This window comes from Ixodes scapularis, unplaced genomic scaffold, assembly GCF_016920785.2.
Source record: "Ixodes scapularis isolate PalLabHiFi unplaced genomic scaffold, ASM1692078v2 PGA_scaffold1__304_contigs__length_218370807, whole genome shotgun sequence".
In the NCBI taxonomy this organism is placed as follows: Eukaryota; Metazoa; Arthropoda; class Arachnida; order Ixodida; family Ixodidae; genus Ixodes; species Ixodes scapularis.
The window spans coordinates 152,741,143-152,765,101 of NW_024609846.1; the positions used below are offsets into that span (position 1 = coordinate 152,741,143).

At 46.4% G+C, this 23,959-nt stretch overlaps 1 long non-coding RNA gene across 1 annotated transcript; it reads right to left on the minus strand.

Moving 5' to 3' along the window:
- Positions 1-2,743: 2,743 nt before the first annotated feature.
- On the minus strand, positions 2,744-21,127 carry LOC120847871. Its single transcript, XR_005717480.2, has 3 exons — positions 21,053-21,127; positions 11,478-11,578; positions 2,744-2,808 (listed from the first exon to the last, which is right to left on the minus strand). It is a non-coding gene; the product is annotated as an uncharacterized LOC120847871 (long non-coding RNA).
- Positions 21,128-23,959: the final 2,832 nt, after the last annotated feature.

Here is a 23,959-nt window from a genome sequence, read left to right on the forward strand (position 1 = left end):
TGAAGATAAGCCTTTTGTGCGGGCACCCCTGCAGACCTTGAAGAAGCAGGATGCAGGGGAAATAGTTAAGCGAGGGCAATGCTTCCCCCTCACCTCTCTTGCAACCTATCTGCTTCCTCCTCCCCGGCATTCCTTTCCCTGGCCCTGAACTCTTAGCTGCGGCCTGTGTGGCTGAGTGTTCGAAAAGTCCTGCGCGTATATCGGCAACAAGCGATTTCATCAAAGGAGTCACAGCAATTCTTCTTGTGTGGTTTGTTTCGGCAAATGACTGCTTGTACTGCATCGTGTTGAACCTTCACGGAGCCCTTCCATCTCGTTATTATGCTTGTTTGGTTGTTCTGCAGTGCGCGTATCGACATATAGATCGGAATACGTCTTTCAAGTCCTCTAAGTTTATGGTAAGTGCACTGCAACCTGTTTGCTGGCAACGAGTGACCGCTGTTCTACGGGTACTCTGCCAGATTATTTATAAAATTAGGCAGTGCCTATCCTCCCGGCAGCCGGGAAAATACTTGCCCCTAAAATCTACCGGCAGTCGCCTCCCATTAGCTCTCTGAAATCATGCGACAACAGCCGGTAGAATACTGACTTTCTTGTTCTTCCGGATGTTTGTGGAAACACGTTTCATAGACAACGTTTCGCTGTTACACGTTTTATGGACACGTTTCATCAACACTAACATATCACCGACACTCGTTACGCGAATTGCACGGCGCAGGGAAATTTTTCGCGGGTGTGTCACTGGCCGGCAGACCCGTCAACGGAGCTTCTCGGCGACATGCTGCGACGGCTGATTACAAGAATGTTAACTTACGTGGATCACCCTACATACCATTTGCGGCCAGAATCTGGAATGACTTGTTTAAAAAAAAGCGAATCATACCGGTCTGTAAAACATTCTGCTGATAAAACAGCATGCAACGTCGTTTGATGAACTGAGTGCCACCGCCAATGAGAGGCGTCTGTCGGTAGTATTTCGGGTAATTTCGGTGCCAGATGCAGGTTTGAGAGCGATTAATTTTAAGAAGCATAGATCAGCGAAAAGAATGCCTCGGCTACGTTTCTGCCAGAGTAAGTGAGCCAACCCCAATTTTCGTGGCTTAATTGCGTCTTGGTTGAGGTTGCGGAAGAACTACTAGTCTATAGTAAGCCAAGTGCTCCAGAAAATCGCGATGCTACAGAAACAAGTGAACTTATGCAGAGCCCTGACCCGTTCACAACGTGCTGCTTGGGAATGTGCTTTACTAAAACCGATGTGGGCTTGAAAGCGTTTATCTTCGACCTTTGGATCTTTTTGTAGTTGCCATCAGTGCGAAGCTAAAGATTGAAGAATGGGCAGCTTAAAAAATGGTGGTGAAGTTGCTGCTAGGGGAGGCGGCAGGCGGAGGCGCTTGGAAGCTGCAATGGCTCCCCAGGCTCAGGACTCGCCCCAGGACCCTTCCCAGGTCCAGGCATAGGCTCCCCGCTGAGCCTCCTTCCTAGCCCTTTTCAATAAAAGTCAAGAAAAAAATATTTTTGATTCGGAATTATTCATTTACACGCAAGTTAAAAAAGTGCATAGACAATGCATGGGAGGATCTTGCCATTTTTTCCCAGAGTGTTTCTATGCAGTGGGCTGCTAATATTAAACAGCCAGGATTTAAATGCATTGCCATTATTGCATAGCCAGAATTTAAGATGTGGCACCAATATTGGGACAGCGAATGAATTAGCTTGCCTTTCAATAACGGCATAGCCAATGAATGAGCCTGTATGCCAATGATGGCATAGTCATTGAATTAGTGTGAAAGTCAACATTAGCATAGTCAATGAACTAGTGTGCATGTCAATATTGGCTGCAGAATGGATAACCATCACTAGCACAGTAATGGCGGGAATGTTCATTTAATGATAGCCCAACATTGGTATCGATGATGACTGAAATATTGGTTTAACGATGGCCAAACACTGGTGGCAAGGATGGCTGGAAAGTTTGTTAAATGGTGTCCTTACATTGGAGCTAATAATGGCTGTAATATTAGTTGAAAGAGCGTCCAACGTTGGCGCCAACGACTGGGCCAATACCGAAGAAATTTTCACTTGGCCAGAATGCCAATGTTGGACCAACATCGGGAGGCAGTATTTGTCGTTGTTGGCCCAATGTAGGCCCAGCATTGCTGTACTGTCTGGGGCGCGTTGCATTGTGGGGCGTCTCCCATAATACCGTCACACGGGACGTCACGTGTGACGTCACGAGGGTCACGAGTGATGTCAGGAGGGTCCCACGCTTTGCATTATGGGAAACGTCTCGTGAAGCAGCGAGTGGGTCACTTGTAACCCGCGCTGCATTATGGGAGGGAGGGGGAGGAGGAGGAGGGGGAGAGGGGGAAGGAGGAGAAAGAAAGAGGAGGGGCATACCCTCCTACCCGTATCCTGCGCTCCTCCTCCTCAAGAGCTGCGCTCTCATTCGGCATTACACGGAGTTGTAAACGTCTTTATTTTTTTTTTTTCGTTTTCTTTAGCCATGACTTTAGTTACTCACGCACAATTGGTTAACACAGAGAAATTTCTTGTTGCCGCTAACGATTTCAGAGTACTCTTAAGATACAGAATATTTTTTTGCTTAAATGGTTGCGACGATTTAATATTAAAATTAAATTAAATGCGACCGTGTTATTATTGGTAACAATGATTGTCGATAATTAGATGGATCACTGAAAATTTGCAGGTTTCTTTCGTTAGGTTGTCGAAAGCATCGCAACTCACATTTCCGGCGTCAGAAGCGTAGGAGTGGCAGAGTCTCAGCATGGCACAAACTCGGCTGAATTCCTGTAAGAAACAGGGTTGCGGGGAATGTTTTGAGCAGATTCATAGTACAGGCAAGAAATTAAATACATTTCGCGATACGCAGGCATTACTCTCCCCGGCATGTCATATGTTAGCCTGAAATTGTATATAGCTTTTGAGAAAATGGCAAATGAAGGTTTCGCCTAAACCATCAAACAATCGAATTTCCTCACGCATCCAGTGGGGTAACATCACGTTTTCTGTAATGTTTAAGTCGGGAATGCAGTCTAGAAACACATTATTTAGCGCGTATTTTCATTTTGCTGGCGTGAGCTTGCCCAGCGTTCACTTGACATCGTCAAACCTCTTGTAACTCGTTGGGAACAAGCTCTGCTACCTCCTATTACAACGTCTGACGTCACGATTTCAGTTTTGCCACTAGAGCCTCTCAACCTCTTAGACCAAATTTTAAAATAAAATAAATCGCTAAAGTAATTCATTCTGTCTTGCACTTCGAGTTACAAGATCTGGTCTATCAATGTAATTAATAAATTTTGAGGCGAATGAGTAACTATCCGGAAATTTCAGCGGAGCTCTCTTTGAATGACGGAAGGAACGTGATTTATATTGCAAACAAAAATATCTTAATCATAAGGTCACATTGATTCAGCCTAAATTTGGACATTCGCCATCGTACCTAGCCATACGCGGCCTCAATTGTGAAGTTGCCACCCGAAAAAGTTTGGAACACCACAAAGCTATCGCTCGCCCGTAAGCTATGGCGAAAACAAGCGCCAAGAAAAAGCGAACAACTTCAAAGTCTGGTTCACAGATTTGCGTTTGAGTTTGATTGAGTGAGCCGAAACCTCTCGTGACCGCTTAACGACGAGAAAACACGCTGGCGCCATCTATGGGGCAGCACTAGAGCGTTTCTTATCTACGTATATTCCTAAAATTTTACGCCTGATTCTTTCACTATATGTGTGAAATTCTTTTGACAATGTCGGCACTTCCTCGTAGATGACGCGCAAATTCGATCTACTAAATACTACAAAAATATTACGTTTTGTAATGCGCACATCGGAATAAGTACAGGTCTTTCCGACACATCAACCTATATAAATGGCGACCTATATACTCAAACGTAGCACAGGCCATTGTCAGAAACGGGTAAGAGAGATTTCTTTCGCTCTTTTTCAAATCTGGTTGTTTGTTTTTTTCTTCTCGTGACCCAACCTTCAATGTAACCGTAGGATTTTTTTTGGTTTTTGGCCTGTTTTTCTGTGACGCGGTTTTGGCAGCATTGCGATGCCGTTCTAGTGTGCTGTGGGTTGCGCAAATACTAGCTGTTGTGAAAGGAGACAGGCTTTTTCTCGTTCCATGGGGAAGGACAGAAGCTTTTTTTTCGTTCCATGGGGAAGGACAGAAGCTTTTTCTCGAAAAAAAGAGAAGCCATACCCATGTGAAGGCAAGCTGAGATAAACGGGCATATTTGCTCATGAGACCAGCTTTGAGCTCAGTACCGAGGTTGCCAGTCAGTTAAGCTGGCAGTGTTTTTTATCGCATAATCTTACCAATATTACTTTGATACTTATTTGAAACAATGCGCACCCAGATTTACTCTAAATTTCAGCAAATTGAACTAAGTTTCAGTTTTTGTATTGACCATATAAAAGAATTAACTTAATTTTAACCACTAAACAACCCTGCTAAACCAGCGGTTCAATAAAGCCACCAAACGTACCTGTGTTTAATGTATGCTAGGGGCGTAAATGTCAGACGAATTTGCGAGCCGTATAGACTATTATAGACTTGCGCGCGCTTTGGCATGGTTGCAAGTAGCTTTCCATGTTTTCATGAATACTTGAGGTAAATGCAAGCCCTGGTTCGGCGGAACAATCTGTAACGCAACATGTCACTTAAAAATCGGCGTACGTAGAGGAGCGTTCTATCTTTAAAACACGAGTAATTGCGACTCAGAGTAAACTTTTTCTTCTACGCTCAGGAAATGGTGCTCAAAACGACCTGCCGGCTTTCAGTACGTATTACAATAAACGTATAAGCGCTGTATAGTTGTGCAGTGCGTGGAATTGTGCCAAAAGTATCTGTACAGCATTGCTATTCCTTTAAATCGTCTGCGTTTCAGCGGATTTGGATAATATTTTGTGTACAAGTCCGAGCGACTTCAATTCTGCTCGCGGTTACATTAGCCGTTCAAGACATGTTCCCGCACTTCTGAACACTAATATAGGTGTAGAAACGCTAGGTTTTTTACGCTGAATAGCGGAACTGTCGTCGTATTTCAATAACAAACTGTTCCAAGCCTCCGCATGTGATTCTACTCGGTTACAGTCCGGCCCGCTTAGGAGCGCCTAAGCGAGCGTTGCGGGCCACGCCACCTAATGATGGCGGGACTGCTGCCTGGAGCAAAGGGCTAGGAGAATTCCCCTCGATAGTAAAAAGAACACGTCGCAGGATGGGGAAGTTTGCACTACGTTTCAGTAGATAAAGACCTTAGTGGAATTCTATCGTCGTAAGCCTCAACAAGCAGGCGTATCAACAATGGGGGCTTTCTGAAGGCCCGGAGAATTCGAGATATCCTGGAAATGGCTCCACTTTCCCCCTTAACCCTTGGCGCTATTTGAAGGCAACTTTATGGCTACGCAATGTGTTCAATTAAAAAAAAAATAAAACTTCTACCTGAAGGCGAATTTGAGGTGAGTCGAGACTTGTTTACATCTCGCTTTAAATATGGAACCTATTCAGTTTTGGAGCGCAGCTCTTAGACTTGGGTAGGGGCTACAAACAAGTAGCCCCCACCGAAGCTTTGTTGATCTGTTTCATCTTAAATAAATTGATATTCCCATTAATGTTTCAGCGTTGTAGCAGCGATCCTGCTTTTTGTCTCAACCAAACAGGAACACTTTATCAATTTGGCAGTTATCGTGATAACAAGGGTGCATATCTTATCAATTGAGCTCTTGTGTCAGATATTATCACGCAACCCCGTTTTCCACAGAGTAATAAGGTGCTTAAATATGGACTCCACAAAGATCCATTTTCAGAAATGTATATAGCAATCTAGAGTCAGGGACACATGGGTCAGCCCCCTCTCTCTTTATATATATATGGGTGATTTCATCTCAACTCAGGCACGGATTTAGGGTCGAATTTTTAATTTTGACGAAAAAAATATATGTTTTGAGGCAATTCCTATAATAAAAGAAGACGCAAACGGTTATTTTGTCGGATTTTTTGTTCTCAAGTTATGGACCGTTGAAGCGGTCAAGGTGGAAATTGATGTTTTTCCAGCCTATTTGAGGTGCCATATTTCACTCCATCCCTTTTCCCTAATTTTTACGCTACATCAATATAACGTTTTGGGAACACTCTCGACATAGGCTTTTTCATGCTAATTAAGCGTCTAGGTCATAACATTCTTAATGTTTTTTTTTTATTTGTCAGACCGCCTCTCTGTGACGATATTTGACGAAGTTCAGCAAGTTGTGCTGTGTGACCTAATCAACATAATTTTATGATCTTTATATCACCGTAAAGCACCAATTATGTTTTTTCTTTTGAGTATAATTTTATTATTTTGCCACAAGTATGTATTGCGCTACATGTGCCTGAAAGACGAATATTTCGAGAAACTAGCAAGTTTGGAGTCGATTTTCTAAAAAAAAACCCCACTTTTTTTTTTTTTCATTTTTTATTCACAGTTGGTTAATATAGTAGTCTATCAGGAACTACCAACAGAAATTGTAATATATTGTTTTTATCGCCGCTATTAAGACTCGGATCTCGTGCTATGAGCGTTTTGAACGGGACTTCGCACAGGCGCTCTGCTGAGCAGACTTTTGGCCTATATAAGGTTTTCTATTTATCGTTAGCAGTTACCTAATATCCAACCATAAACATTAAAAAAAAAGATTTCGAGTAGTGCTCTTAAAAAAAAAGTTCCTTAGAGGTCCGTATATACGAGTGCGAGCGCATCTTTTTCTCCCAATACGGGGGAATGCAGATCGTTAGAGAAGTCCTCTGAGGCCTTTTGCTTTCGGCTCCGAAATTTTATAGATGCCACCCCAGTCAGACGGCGTGTACAGAATACTTTATCTTGAACATCACGAGGCTACCGCCTCTATCTTCGTCGGGGTCCTGGAGCTTCTAAGGATTATGCCTTTCGATGCGACCGACATGGAAACCCTGATTGTCGGGAGAACAGGCGTTTCGAGGTTAGAGTTTACGTCGCAAGCCCCCCTCTGTCTCTCCAAGCTCTCCTCCTCGTCCTTCTAACACAACCGTGCCACTAATCCGCGGGCACTAAAAGAGACGCCGCTGATGCGTGGCACCCAGATTACGCGCGGGGCGGAGAGCGAATGTTTAAGTAAGGATCGACGGGAAGATTGGGGACCCAAAGGAAGCCGAATCTTCGCACGTCGTCTAACTGATAATAGCCTTCTCGGTCCCTTTCTGGATCTTTACTTGAATTCCTAAGCCACGGCAAAACGCTGGAACTCATTCTACCTCCGTGCTGTCTGAGCTGGATGAACTTAAAACTGCTCCTGCTTTCAGAAAGCCAGAAGTGTTCGTTACTGCCATGGCTAATACATTATTCAGTTCAGACCGGAAAGTGTGCGCCAACTATTCAAGGAGACAAAAGAGAAGAGTGTTTTACGGACGCCATTTTCGTCAAGTCTCGGAGCTAAACCTAAGTTTTCTTAAGCAAGTTCTACCGGCTGAGGACGCCCAGTGCGTAAGCCCTGAAGATGTTCTGTGCAATCACTGCTACACAATGTTCTTGGGTCAGATTGAAGAACATAAGCAAGGACAGGAAATGTTGTCATCAAGCTCATCGTCATCATCCATGAAACCAGCGGACAGATCATTCGTTGACGAGGAAGCCCTGGTCCAAGGAGTGTCTGAAGCAATTGATGCTGCCGAAGTAAGCGTGACACCACTTAAACTCCCTCCTAGCGTGACCCCACGAAGTCGTACCGGCTATGTTAAGCGATAAAAATTCAAGATAACCGCGGACTTCAAAAAGAAAATTGGTCGTAAACTAAGTGACGTGTACGGAGAACCTACGGGCACAGACAAAGAAGATCCATGCTCCTCGTGCTCCGACTGGGTCAGCAACTTACGAGCAGCCTACGTCAAGAGCGCGTCGCAGCTAGAACGCTACCGCCTCTTAACTCTCTTTCCATCTAACCTCAAAAAGAAAGATATCCTGAAAGCAATTCCTGAAGTGACGAAGCATGCTTTGGACCAATCAAGAAACCTGAAAAAAAAATGGGGGTCTGGGCGTCACCTGACCCATACCAAGGACATGCTCTCAACGAAAACGATGTCGCTCTTGCGTTGACTTACTACACATCAGATGCGAAAGACTGCTCAAGACAAAGCCCGAAAAAGAAGGATGTCGTAAGGCTTTTTATTGATGGTCAGGAAGCCTTCGTCACGAAGCGATTTATGACGAGATCTATTAGGGAAACCTACAAAGAATTCAAGGCGGCCAATCCCGAGTCAAAAATGGGCCTGACAAAATTTTATTCTCTTCGGCCCAAGTGGGTTAAGAAACACCATGTACATGAGGAGTGTGTGTGTGTATGCTGCGCCAGCTGCATACTCTGTCTGACATCTCTGTCAAATGCGGCGGGGAAGACCATGACCTTTGAAGACGTCCAGAAAATTTTTCTTTGTGAAAATCCTTCCCCAAACTGCTTCTTGCTGAGGTGTGAAGCCTGTTCGAACCGGAAAGACGTATCCCTCGAGATGCTAGGGACGAGCGCCGAAGATGAACTGGAGTGGGCACTGTGGAAATCTGGTGGCGAGTTGGTGAAAAAAGATTTCGAGGCCACTGCTTTTCTTAACGAACTCAACGAGTGAACGAAGAAATACATACCCCACTATTATATTCGGCGCGCACAACAGAGAGCAATGTGGCTTGAAAAAGCAAATGTGAAGCCATGTGTCGTAGTCCTCCACTTTGATTTCGCCGAAAACTGGAGTATTGTGCTCCAACGTGCAGCGCAGGGATACCACTGGAAAACCAAGATGGTGACAATCTTCACCTGCGCTACGACGACCAGGAAGGGAACACTAAGTTTCGGCGTCGTGAGTGACGATACCTGTCATGATTCTGCACACGCGCTCTTTGCGCTCACAATGATTGAAGACAGGCTCGAGGAACTCTTGCCCGTTTTTTTGGAGCTAATCTATGTTTCGGACGGCGTTCCAAGCCATTTCAAAAATCGGCACCAATTACACGAATTTCAGAAGTTTGATGTGAGCAGGTGGATATACTCGGCGTCAGGGCACGGCAAAAGCGACGGAGTGGGTGGTGTGCTGAAGCATCATGCGTAACTGCATAACTTGAAAACAACTGAGTTGAGCTCCATAACTAACGCGCGTACGTTCGTTGAAGCTCTCGGCCAGAAAATCAAGGGGATAACGCTTCTCTTCATCGACCAAGAGAAGCTGTCCCGTTATCGAGAGCTTAAAAGTAAGGGGTGGGAGAAGGTAACCCCATCGAAAGGTATCCAATCTTCTCATGTGTGGAGCAAAGCAATGGGGGAAGGGGGAGGTGATGTGGTCCTAAAAAGAGTTTACCAAACCCTAGAATAGACAGAGCTAAATGGTGGGACCGTGAAAAGGCCGGACCGTTTCAACAGTGCGTTCATCCTTGTCCCCCTGTGAGAGCGCGCTGTGTGATCAGACGACGTGCCATAGACTTTGACACTGAACTTTTCCCTCGTGACTTAAGTTTGTCCGTGAGTTTAGATGTTACGTACTTCTCCGTCAATACATAAGGCGAAGCTCACACACCTTTCAAATCACCCCAGTGCCAAGTAAATAAATATTGTAAGGATAAATATTGTTACTTCACTTGATTTTACGCTCAGATATTGTGGTAAGTACTAACATTAAATAGAAAACTTTACATTGGCCAAAATTCTGCTCAGCAAAGCGCCTGTGCGAAGTCCCATTCAAAACGCTCATAGCAAGAGATTCGAGTCTTAATAGCGGCCATACAAACAATATATTACAATTTCTCTTTGGTAGTTCCTGATAGACTGATATATTTACTAACTGTGAATAAAAAATGAACAAAATAAAAAGTGGGGTTTTTTAGAAAATCGATTCCAAACTTGCTAGTTTTTCGAAATATTCGTTTTTCAGGCACATGTAGCGCATTATATACTTGTGGCAAAATATTGAAATTATACTCAAAAGAAAGAACATAATTGGTGCTTTACGGTGATATAAAGATCTTAAAAATATGTTGATTAGGTCACACAGCACAGCTTGCTGAACTTCGTCAAATATCGTCACAGAGAGGCGGTTTGACAAATAAAACAAAAATCATTAAAAATGTTATGACCTAGACTCTTCATTAGCATGAAAAAGTCTATGTCTAGAGTGTTCCCAAAAAGTTATATTGATGTAGCGTAAAAAGTAGGGAAAAGGGATGGAGTGAAACATGGCACCTCCGATAGGCTGGAAGAACATCAATTTCCACCTTGACCGCTTCAACGGTCCATAACTTGAGAACAAAAAATCCGACGAAATGACCGTTTGCGTCTTCTTTTATTATAGGAATTGCCCCAAAACATATATTTTTTTCGTCAAAATTAAAAGTTCGACCCTAAATCCGTGCCTGAGTTGAGATGAAATCACCCATATATATATTTATTTATTTATTTATTTATTTATTTACTTAAAAATCGATTTCGTTCTTTTTCAAAATATGAAACTAAAAATTACCTCAATAAAAAGAAACAAGTAGAGAAATTTTTTATGGCCAAGTACGTATTTTATATATCTTATAGAGAAAAGTGAAATGGCGTTCGTGTGGGTCATTGGGGCGCTTTACTGGAACAAGAGGAACGAGAGACATGTCGAAGTTTTTTTCACTCCCTTTGTAGTTTTGTCACAAAAATCTTCCAAAACTTCCACAACCTTTTCTTTCTTTTTGCATTGGGAGAGTGAAAAAAAAAATGGTTGATTCATAGTTAAGTTTTTATTTATAACGTTTGATTGTGACCAATGTTGTTTTTTATGTAAAATAAAACAAAATATTCATAGAAAGTTGTGCTATTGTATTGCACGTCAAACGTGCGATGTCAACTCTCTCGGCGCTGTTCGTCGATAGTTTAGCGACTGGCTTAACGCGTGGCATGTGCTCTCGATAGCAATTGATAGAATGGAAACACCGCCGGAGACCCGGGTTTTGAAAGCGTTGGACAGGGGGTCAAGTTGCTACATGCCGGATGCAGAGCGGTTGCACCGCGGGGCCTTCCCGCCATATTTTATCCGAACACACGGCGATGTCTCGTGACATGCTGGAAAGTCCCTCGCTCAGTAATCTATATGGTCTTAGTTCAATACCCGTCTGGCGCAGATGCTTTTTACTGCAAAAGCATCTTCCCCAGCACGAAAAACAAATCAGTGTCAAGCCTTGCGGCTATGCTTTTATCCAAGATTTAGGTTTGGTCTTCACAAATTGCAAATTACCTACAAAAAAAAACAAAAAAACAACAACGTTAAAACGAAACGCACCAGTCAGCCACGCCTTTGTGCGAAAGAGCAAATTCAGGGAGCATCCGAAACTGTTTCTTCAGACTGATTTGAAGTGAGTTCATCCAATTTGACAAGCCTAGATTGTAACGCAATCAGAAACAAAACGTTTAAGAGTTTAAACAAAATACCTTTATGCCAGCTGCCTTGATGTCAAGGTCCATGATCACATCCTTGCATGCGATGAATCTTCCTGTGACGTAGCTGGCAGCTTTAGCCGTGTCCCAGGGATCTGAAGTAAATACATGTGTTTTGCAAAAGCTTGTTGCCGCAGGAAATGTAACCGTTGCTCATTTGACGATTACTAACAGTGAAATAAACGTGTTGTACTTCTCAGTAACGGAATTTGAAGGAGCTGTGCCACAATTTCAGTGCTTTGCTTAAATCATTTGGGAGTTGGTGTTTCGACCTTCCTCCAGTAAAGAACAAATAACCGCTTTTGCCTGAATGTCCAAGTTTTTATTTTAAAAATGAACAAAGATCAAGGTTTTCGGCACCTCTCAACTCCTTCACCATCTTCCGAGTCACGTGCACTGTGACGTCAAGGGGGGTCGCGCGGGGTTCCGGTGAAGCTCTCTCTCTAGAGCCATCAGTGTGCAGCGAGAACTCATCCCCGCGTGACCACGTGCTGGCGCGGCGCGAACAATATGGTGAAAGGAGGGAAGTCTCATCCGGGTCCGGCCAGAGTCTTTTGCCCCGTCCGGCTCTGCCCCCCTCCGGCTTCTGGCAGCTGCTCGCGGTAGAAGATAAAGCTGACGGTTTTGTTGGCCTCGGATAGATGGCGCCACTAAAACTCCGTATAATAGAAGTTTTGTCGAGGACACCAGGTTTTTGACGCATTTATATTTATGTTGAAACGACAAGATTTGTAGAAAAGTTTCCTTTTATCGAGCAGGTATTCGCACAACTTGCTATCTTTCTACAAGATTCCCCTTTGACGTCACGCCTCGTGTTTCTCATGGCCGCCGTTCGCGGCTGCAGGTCGGGGAATATTCCAATTTTTGCCTCGCGATTACGTGGCGGAATCGCAACATTTCGAAGGAAGGAGGTGTTTTTTCTGTCATTTGTGACAAGATGAAAAATGTCCAAAGTAGAAGAGGCCAATTCTTTCAACGTTAAAATCGTTGCACAGCTCCTTTAATAATGCTGTTGTGTTATACGTGTGTTTGTGTGCGGGAAGGGGGGGGGGGAATGCAGCTCAGGCAACGTGGACACGTCGCGTGTCTGGAGGTCACGTCACGGTTAAGGGGCGTGACGTCATTGCGTAGCACGACCCAATGTCACGTGACGTCATGTCACGTTATATTTAATTTCCCTACTAAATGTAGCCGTGACATTGACGTCAAAGTTTGAAGGTGGAATTTCACGTGATACCATGATGTCGTTGGATGTGACGTCGCTCAGCATGGTCACCTGAAGCTACATGTTAATGTAAGGCAATGGTTTAACGGGGTGTCAATTTCTCTGATAAATATAACGGGAAATGAGCAGAAGGATGGAACGACGAAAAAACAATCAGAATTACATGGTTCCGCGAGAAAGCCCTTGTTTTGTTTTAAAAGGATATTGTGAGTGAAGCGGTCGCGGCTAAAGACCATCAAGAAGAACTGGAAACATGTTTAAGGTAACTTGGCGAACAGACATAACTAGAGGGGGCGCTTTTGTCCAGTTTGTTATCCGCAGAGCTCGGTGTTTACCCAGCACGAGACCTGGGAACTGGATTCATCTCGTCATCTGCGTCGACTGATCGCTGGACACTGATGGCAGGAGCGCTCTCTCAGCGTTCGTCTGGAACTTGTGTTCATTCCATGTTCCTCTGACTGAACATGAACTTTGCCAAGCATTGGCGCAGCGTTCGGATGCGTAAGCCGCGCGCTGCATCACAAACACTAACAAATAATGTACGCTGTTGTTGACCCCTGAGGTTAGTTCTCAACTTAGGCACTAGGAGCACGACGATCGGATCCCCCCCCCCCTCTCCCTAATACAAAACTAGTTTTAGTCTAATTTTATAGAGGGTAACCATTGAGAAACAAAATAAAACAAACTAGTCTTCTCCTGTGTGTTCCGCTTGTTGGGCATGTTTTACACGCTCCCTTTAAATATATAAAACAGCACTAGAGTGTTTCTACCACTTGTAAAGTGCTCAACAGAGCTCTACGGAACTCGCGCCCTCGACTCTCATCCCATGGGGGAGCACTCCTGGTGTCGGCCGAGTAATGTCTGCTTGACGGAACGCTCAATCGAACACCCCGAGCAGGGGTGGCCGCTCGCCCAGTGCCGAAATTTGGACATGGAAAGGGGGACACCGCAACAATCTTGCCAGCTCTGTGATTACGCGTATCGCCACCCACACGACGGTCCATAGGTGAGAAACAAAAGTCGCCAGTTAGGGACATCCCACAGGAATCACAAAGCACCGCCGCGCGTTGCTCGACTATGCTTCATTCCAGCTTAAGTCCAGACGCAGCCGACGCCATAAGCTCATGGCACCAATCAAGCAGCGTCAAAAGAACAAGTCACGGGGCCATTTTTGTTTATGATTGAATCAGCAATAATAGAACACGTACAGAAACATGATGAACACTATGATGAACCCCTTTTCAAGATATCTGATTGGTCCCATCAGCTCCTCAGCGTCGACTGCGTCTGGACGTATTGTGAAACGAATTATAGCACCGACTCCCCACCACGATTTCGTACCTTTGAGGCGATTGCAAATTCATTGCCCCACGGCGCTATCTGTGCTACGAAAGCACTGTGTGCTAACGTCTATCCGCACCCTCGTCCGTTGCATACCTGATAGGGCCACCTCTCGACATTTTTGTGCACAATTGGGGTGGTTACTAAATTGCCGCGGCGCAGCTAGTATTGCGAAACTCTAGTGTTAGAGACCCGTCGGATAAAGCATGGAGCATGAGATGTCCCACTGATTAGTGTCCAGTCCACCTCAGCAGCCACCAGCATTGTCTCGTATGGCGGGATGGCGTGGCGATAAGCCTTTACAATCATGACGGTTGCTCCGTTTCGACTTTAAAGACGGTTTTTCTAGCTATCAAAAAAAAAAATACTCAGAATTTTTCCGCTTTTTTTTTTTCTGAATTGAAAATAGCTGTTAAGAAAACGGCAAAGCAAATTTATGCCAAAACCAACGTTTAATCTATCCCGTGCTCGGTAGTAGGGCGGATGTCAACTGTCGACTCGCAAGACGAGAAGAAAGTATAATGTTACTAATACCTTGCGTGTTTTCGTGCTTGTCCTTTTTATTGGTGGCCTGATTAAAAAAAAATATTTCAGACCATTCAAAGTTTTGTACCCCGTCGCGAAGAACCTGTGCAGCCCACATATTACAATATTTGACGCCACGTTTTCGGCTTTGCCGATCGAGCCCTTTAGGCTCTTAAAGAAAATTTAAGAATTTAATGACTTCGTGAAAGAAACTCATTGTGACTTGGGATTTCGGTTACCAGTTTAGATGTGTTTCATAAGCTGACAAACCAATTTTGAAGCAAATCGGCGACTCTCAACATTACCAGCGGACCGACCTTGAACAAAAAAAAAAAAAAAAAAAAGCTTAAATGAGACAAGCACATAAAAAAAAAGTTTAACACAAACCAACAAACAAAAAAGCATTTACAACGGTAAAAGAAATGGCAGGATAAATATAGGTCGCCTCCCGCTAAGCTCCGCCCCGTGCTTACACCGTGTTTACATACCCATGGCTTGGAGAGATGATTGACGTGGGTGAAAGGACGGTTGTAAAACTGAGTCTCCGTGCAGTTATACTAATTTATTCTAATTACTTTTAGAGCGCAGCTCTTAGGCGCCCGTTTCCGGCTTGAGCGGCGTCGGCGTCGCCGTCGCCGTCGCCGTCGCCGTCGGCGTCGGCGTAATCGCGCGGTGCATTATGGGTAAATTTTTCCGAAGGGACCCGAGGACTCCCGAAGGAACCCGAGGTCGTCCCGAAGGAACCCGAAGTCCTTCGGGAGGACATCGGGTCCCTTCGGGAGGACCTCGGGTTTCTTCGGTAGGACCTCGGGAGGACCTCGGGTTCCTTCGGGAGTTGCATGCAAATGGCATACGAGTTGTATGCAACCTGTTGCATGCAATCCAGGTTGCATGCAACCTGTAGACGTCATCGTCATCCGCATCGTCACCGTCATCATCACTGATGACGTCATTGGCATCGTCATCGTCACTGCTGACGTCATGAATGACGTCACGCATGACGTCATAAAATTGTCATCGTCAAGGTCACGTGACCCCTGAGGTCACATGACCCCATAAGGTCACGTGACCCCACTGGGGTCACGTGAACCCCCTGAGGTCACGTGGCCGCCTGACGTCACGTGATTCTCTTGAGGTCACGTGACTCCCCTCCCCCGAGGTCACGTGACTCCCTTGACGTCACCCGACCTCCCATGAGGTCACGTGACCTTAAGGAGTCACCTGTCCCTCAGTACGCTTCCATCCTCCTCCTCAAGAGCTGCGCTCCAACCGGCGTTGCAGGGAATTGTAAACAACTTTCACTTTAGAGCGCAGCTCTTAGGGGCTCGTTCCCGGCTTGAGCGGCGTCGCCGTCGCCGTCGCCGTCGGCGTAACGAAGGTCACCCCAAGGTCACATGACCCCCAAGGTCACCCGACCCCCAAGGTCATCCCAAGGTCACGTGACCCCTCCCCAGGGTCACGTGACCCTCAAGTCACGTGACCCCTGAGGTCACGTGACCCTCCCAAGTCACGTGACACCCCGAGGTCACGTGACCCTCAAGGTCACGTGACCCCCTGAAGTCACGTGACCCCCTGAGGTCACGTGACACCCCTCGAGGTCACGTGACCCCCCGAGGTCACGTGACCCACCCTGAGGTCACGTGACACCCCCCGAGGTCACGTGACCACCCCCCGGGATCACGTGACCCCCCGCCGAGGTCACCTGACCTCCCATATGACGTCACCGGCATCCGCATCGTCATCGTCATCATCACTGATGACGTCATCAGTGACGTCACTGATGACCTAACCGGCATCCGCATCGTCATCGTCATCATCACTGATGACGTCACCAGTGACGTCACTGATGACGTCAACGGCATCCGCATCGTCATTGTCATCATCACAGATGACGTCATCAGTGACGTCACTGATGACGTCACCGACATCGTCATCGTCATCATCGCTGATGACGTCATCGGAGTCCGCATCGTCAACGTCACTGATGACGTCATCAGTGACGTCACTAATGACATCATTGGCATCGTCACATGACCCCTCAAGGTCACGTGACCCCCAGGTCACTTCACCCCCCAGTACCCTTCCCTCCTCCTCCTCAAGAGCTGCGCTCTAATTCGGCGTTACAGGGAGTTGTAAACGGCTTTCACTTTTTTATGTACCAGGAACAAGTAATCTAGATGGAGTCATTACTCTTTCCAAAAGTGTCCCAAGAGGGCGTTTTTCGCATTTGTTTGAGACGTTAATAAAACATGGCTGCCGACGTTTGTTAAACGCTCAACCTGCGCAGCTCGCTTAGCTCGTCTATTTTGGTTAGAGCAAGTCGTATTGGGTTCCCGGAGGTGTTTAGAGGAAGATCTCAACCGACGTACACTCTAAGAAAAAATGGAGGAACAAAGTAGCAACGGCGCATTTTTCTCCCTTCTACTGACGCGCCCCCAAGCGGACACGAGAAGAAGGGAGGAACGAGACGTTTTTCTTTTTCCAGGCAGACGGGAGAAAGCTTCCGCCCTCTCGACTCACCTTCTTTCGGTTTCGTTTTTCGAGCACGTCGCACATGTCGTTTAATAAAAGTTATTGAGTTGACTGAGCTTCAGCGGCAGCGAAGGCCGCTTGTAATTCCGTCTCCAAGTCCAAACGTGCAGAGAATGTTGGTTGCATTCACGCTTTTATCACTAATTTAATCAAACGAGCAAACGAAGCCGCTAGAAACAGCGAAGTTCCGGAGCAGTGCCAGCAGCGCTACGTACGCTGGGCTAAGATTGCCATCTCCGGATTGCGGAACCCACGCGGAACCATGGGAACCACGCGAAACGATGTGTTCACAGTGGATGAGTCGACGTTGACGACGTTATGAAAATCGCGGAAACTGCGTCCAGGACAGGCAGGCTTTGCTGCCTGGTGCCCGAGTGCCTTCCGTGGTGAGGTCGGTCCTGTTTTCCGATGCCGAGTGCCAACCGGCAGTCAACGTGGTTCTGTATTCCTGGGTGTCAACAACATAGCAGCAACATAGCTATGGCAGTGTTGCGCGTTATGAACAGAATACTGGAATTATCGCCGATGCGATCGTGTGTTCGCGTGTCAGAGGTGTTTGTGTAACAACAAGATGAGCTGTCGGGCACTGATGCCGGTTGTCGGAGGGGGCGGCATAGGCGTAACAACCGGGAAGGGGCGGAGGGGACAAGGCAGGCACTTGCGCTGGCCCTCCCAGTTCTCAGATTAGGGGGGCGGGCAGGCTTGTGCTTTGCCCCTCTCTCCCCTGAAACAGCGGTCACTGGGCAGGGCAAACACTGGCCGGCGGCGCCCAAGGGATACCAAGGGCACTGCCCCCCGTACCCTAAGAGGGGGGGGGGGGGGGGTGCGCAGAGAAGTCTTCAGAGCAAGCCAAGATGTGGTTGAGTCAGCACCCTACTCTGGAAGAGCAGGTAGATGCTACGCACAACAGAAACAAGAACACACCGCAAATGAGATGTCGAATGTGCAACAGATTTCACCAACCATGCCGATGCCCAGCTTTTGGTAAAATCTGCAATGCATGCCAAAGGAAGCATCATTTCGCGATCTGTTGTGACGCAGAGTCCCACTATGAGGTACGCCGACCACAGCTGGAGGAAGTTCAGAAGCAGGCAGAAGATGACTTCGATATTGTTCAGGTGGGAGAGTCCGGGAAAAGCGCAGAGAAGGACTGGCTGCTGAAGGCAATAATTGGGAGAGGGCCTGTCGAGTTCAAGGTCGACACCGGCTCTCAAGTGAACCTCTTACCTTTGTCTCTCTTTCGGAGCGCGAGCACAGGGCAACAGCTGCTGCCCAGTGCGGCAGTGTTGCGAAGCTACAACGGTAGTGCTTTCGGCCACCTGAGGGAAGCTAGGTTTGTGCTCCAACTAGAAGATAGAGCCATTGCGGCTGAGTTTTCTGTTGTCAAGAAAGGCAAGCGAGCGCTGCTGGGACTGCAGACCTGCGAAGCGTTGGGCCTGGTGAATCGCGTTCATGAAATTGCCATCTCCATTATAATGGAACCCGAATGCAACGAGAATTTTCATCACTGTTTCAAGGCATCGGAAAATTGCAACGTTCATACAGCATCGCCTTCAAAGAAGCTGGTGTGCCCGTGACGCAGGCTACTGAATGTGTGCCTCAGGCACTGATGGAGCCACTCAAGCAGGAACTCAATCGGATAGAGGAGGCGGGTATCATCACAAGAATGAAAGATCCCTCGGACTGGGAAAGCCGACTTGTCATAGTCAAAAACAAAAACGGCAGTTTCAGAGTATGTATAGATGTTAGAAGAATGAATGACTTTTTGAGACGTGAGCACTTTCAAATGCCAAGGAGAGAAGTTATAGAAGCTGAACTTGCCAATGCCACTGTGTTTTCGAAACTGGATGCAAGGTCAGGTTTCCATCAGATCCCGCTGACGGATGAAACATCGCGAATTTGTACATTCGGCACGCCCTTCGGGCGGTACCGATTTTTGAGGTTGCCCATTGGATTGACCTCTGCACCCAAAGGGTTTCAGCGTGAAATGTCAGAGGTTTTTGAGGGACTGAAGGGAGTACGGGTGTATATCGATGACGTACTCGTTTGGGGAGCTACCGCGAGGAGCATGATGAGTGACTGAGATTAGCTATGCAGGCTGCACACAGGGCATGATTGACGATAAATGCAAAAAAATGGCAATTTGGGATTCCGGAAGTTTTTTTTCTTGGTGATGAAATGAGTAAAGAAGGTATCAAACATGACCCAAGCCTTCTCGATACCATCTTGAACCTCGAAGCGCCCACGAACAAGAAGGCTGTTCAGCGCATGATCGGCGTCATAAACTACCTCGGAAAATACGTTCCCCGTTTGTCTGAACATACAGCCAACCTTCGAAGGCTCCTTCACGAAGGTGTACTTTTTGAGTGGATTCAAGCGCATGATTACGAATGGAAAAAGCTGAAACTAATGCTCACGAGTGCTGCAGTTCTTGCTCTTTTTGACCCAGACAGGACGACAAATCTGTCGGCTGATGCTTTGAAGTACGGAATCGGAGTAGCCTCACTGCAGCTACATGACCGATCATGGCGTCCTGTGGCGTATGCTTGCAGGTCGTTATCGAACTGCGAGTCACGATACTCTAAAATAGAAAAGGAGGCACTTGGACTGGTATTCGGGTGTGAGAGGTTCCACCACCTAACATACGGTAGGCACATTATTCTAGAAACTGCTCACAGTCCATTGGTCGCACTGTCTAAAAAGCGCCTAGGTGATGTGCCACCTCTACTACAACGTTTCTTTTTGAGACTGATGAAATATGATTTCACCCTTCAGTTTCTGCCAGGAAAAAAGTTCGTGTTCGCTGACGCTTTGTCAAGAGCAGTACAGCCAGGTTCGCAAGAAAAACAATACTCTCTAGATGTTAATGTGCAAGCTGTGGGAATGCTTGGTGCACTTGTGAGTGAGGCGACACAGAACCTGCTCAGAACCGAAACAAAAAAAGATCCCGAGTTTCAACATGTCCTACGATGTCTATAAAATAGTGTCCCACTTCAAGGCGACTTCAGTTCGTTGCATCCCGAGCTGTCAGTAATTGACGGAAAACATTTTAAAGCAACAAGGGTAGTAATACCTCGTGCCCTTCGGCGAGTTATGCTAGTTCAGGCTCATCAAGGGCATTTGGGCATTAACAAATGCGAAGAAAGAGCGCGGCAACTCATTTACTGGCCAAAAATGGCGAGAGACATTGCATCTTTTGTGGCCGTATGCACCACATGAAAAACAATTGCCTATCAGCTATCAGCAACCCCAAGAGCCACTAATCATGCGCAAAGTTGCTCCTTACCCGTGGTATCGCTTTGGCGTTGATTGGTTTGATTACGGTGGAAACTCTCACTTAGTGGCATGGAAACTCTTACTTAGTGACTCTAATTATCCAGGAGTGGAGAAGCTTCAAGACACCTCTTCCCAAACAGTCATCCGAACGTTGTCATCGTGGTTTGCAAGACACGGCATACCAGCAGAGGTTTGCACAGACAACGGTCGACAAGTTTCGTCATACGAGTTTAGGTGTTTTTCGAAAGTTTATGATTTTAATCACTTGACATCAAGTCCTCACTTGCCGCAATCCAACGGTCTCGCGGAGAAAGGAGTGCAAATTGCACAGAGGATTTTGAAAAAATGCGACAACGCGGGGGAGGGTTTTTATTTGGGTCTTTTGAATTATTGATATTCTCCTTTATTAAGTGGACGGTCTCCGGGAGAATTACTGAGTGGGAGAAAACTACGTACATAGCTTCCAGACTTCTAATCAGGCCCCAATAGCCCTGTGCCCAAAAAGAGACAGTGCGAGACCACCGGAGCGTCGCTGAAGGACCTCAAGAGGGGTGATATTGCTCGACTACAACAACAACAAAAAAAAAACTTTTGTGCTAATAAAGCGAAGGTCACCGGCTGTGTTGGACGACGCTCCTACAACGTACAGACGGAGAATAACAGGACCTACCGGAGGAACCGCCGTGACTTGCTGAAAACGCCTGAGACATTCAGCAGCCTCGAGGATGACATCGTCTCACCACAGCAACCCACAAGTGTGCAGGAACGACCACCTGCGCCTAATCACTGGAACCAAAGCCAACCAACTACTCCAGATTCATCGTCAGAGGAAAGTGAAGCGGCAGCTTCGGAGGACAATTGGCTAGAACAGTGTTTAGAAGATCATCAAGAGGTAGACTAGCACTCGCCGACTAACCTATGATGAAACAGTTGAACAACTCCCATAATTTTTTTCTAATCTTTTTTTTATGCTAGTGTGTATATCTGTTTGTCTTTTGTAATACGGTTACAATGTTTTCTTCTGTTTTGTATCGTTCTCCAAAGACCCGAGGATGTATCGTATATCGGTGTTGCCGACGCGCTTGCGCTCGAGCCACGCTGGTGCACGAGCTTAGGAATAAAAGGCAAGAGCGGGTGTTCGCTTCTGGCTTCAACTCAAAGCAGTCGTGTAATGAATACAATACAAAACAATTTGGAATTCCTGTGTTATAGGAGTACGGAAACGAAATGACGTGAGCGCGATCTTTCTACTCCTCGCTTCAAAGTCGGCCTGCGAGAAGCGCGATGCGTATCACGCTTGGGACATCCATAGTCCATGCACGGTCAGGGGTACTGTAGTTGCGAGCCTTGCCGCTTGATGGCGTCAACGTGTGACAATCTGGCCTAGTAGTAACACCCGAGGACTGTACGATCTATGGCTTATGTATAGCTTGCCCGTAATGACATTTGCAGCCATGCCAGTATTTTATGAGCCACGAGCGTTCGGTTCACCATGTTGGTTTCACACCGCAGAAGTAGTAGCTAGAGGGAACCAGTCACTAGAAATAACCGCCAGTACGCAGCAATGTCAACACCTGCAAGCTATTTATATAAGGTATTCACTGGGTGACATATTGGAGCGCGCCATTCACAGCGCGTTGGTTGGGGGGGGGGGGGGGGGGGGGGGGGGGCGGGAGGTTTGGCCTGGCAGAAGCCAACCATGTCCTTGCTGAGCTGAGATTGCAGCCAATGCCACAACCACAACAGCTCGAGGTCGCTTTTTAGAAGTGTTCTTCCGCAAAACGAGCACGCGCGCTAGAAATGCATGTTTCAAAGCCAAGAGCACGGGCTAGCTCGAGCTTGTAGCTTTGGCTGCAGTCTCAGCTTACGGGTGGGCGGAGTCTTCACCTAGAGATTCGGTCGACACGGCTTATCTGGTGAAAAGCAGAACTACGCTTTGTTTTACACTTACTTGGAACAAAACGAATGCTACGCACGCGAGGCCGAAACCATCCGAGGTCCCAATGCCGCGCTCGCGCACTGTGACAAGCTGGTAAGAGCTCGATCTCTGTACCCTTGATCTTGCCAGTGCTCTGCGCTGTTAGCGTGGATGCTCTTTCTCCACCCGCATTGTGGACAAATAGAATCAACACGTGCCCCCCCAAAGAACCATGGATAAACAAAAGCCCGCTTCCACAAAATTCAATCTGGGTCTCGAGGTCAATAGTAAACGCGGAGAGCGCGTTAGCGCTCTCAGCCAAGTCACATTCAGGACTACGTAAGTGTACGAGGAAGCCATACTGCCGCGAACTGCCGCTGCTTCTTAGGAATTCATGACGTGACTGCATTCCAACGGAGTTTCACGGACCGCCACCAGAGGCAATTCTGAAATCAGTTTATTCGTTTTCAAATGATCTTTTTAACTTCTTTGCCTGCAGCTCAGAAACACTAGTATCGACTAGTGTTTTTGGGCTGCCGGCACATGATACGAAACATAACAAAGGTGCCAACATTTTGTTTTGATACCCCTTTAAAAGGGTCACAAAAAGACATCGTGTTGAAATGTTCATGACTTCACAGAATCGTACTAAACCTAGTCTGGCCCAAAAATACTCGCATGAATCACACTGATGCGGAAGTTTCTTAGTCGCGGTGAAATGGCGAGGATAAATGGGGACTACTTCTTTCGGTTTTGCCTTCGGAAGGCTTGATGACGTAATTGTGGGATCGAAGCCAACCGTTTGACGACAGTCAAGGGCGGCTCATGTTTTGGACAAAAGAACTGCATGAGCATTCGGCTTCGGTACGTAACAATCAATTCCTTAGGGGACACTCGGGCTATGATTAACGTTGTCCGCATAGGATAGGCACCAGGCCACGTGGGAGCTTGTTCTGGCTCCAAATAGACCCTTTCCGAAATTCAGTGCCATCTGGTGGTTCGTAAAGCAGTTAACGTTTTGCCATATCAATGGCGGAAATGAACTTGTATCGGCACCGTCACTTTTGCAAGTCAACGGCACGCGAGGAATTGTTCAGTGTGAGTTCTTCCTCGATCACTTTCAATTCAATGGTGACCAAGAACCTGCATTCAGAACGAAGCTCCAACCCACTCAGATGCCTCAAGAAAATTCTATACACCAAATTGCTTCAAAGCCGATTGTGTGCTACTCACAGATTGACTGAATCTAAATTATTAGAAATAAGCGCTTACGTAGCTCTTGTGTTCCATTCCGACATCGCGTCGTACTGACCCCCGAATGTGCAGGCCTCGCATCATCCGCTTAGGAGCATCTTCAACGTCTTCCTTTATCAGTCACTAGAAGGCCGCCATTGGTATGGCACAGATGCCGTTCCACAGATGATGATAGTGATCAAAGTGGCCAGACTGAATTTCGGAAAGGGTCTATTGAGGGGATGAGAGATTTTCGTATGTCTCGAATTTATTTGTCGACTACCACTGCTTAGAAAAAAAAAAAAAAAAAAAAAAAAAAAAAAGAAAAACTAAAGCAAGTTTATTAGGTTATTTAGGTTAAGGTGTGATTCTAAGTAGTATCCATCAAAAGTAGAGAAATCGTTTCATGGGCCCCTTTAATGCATA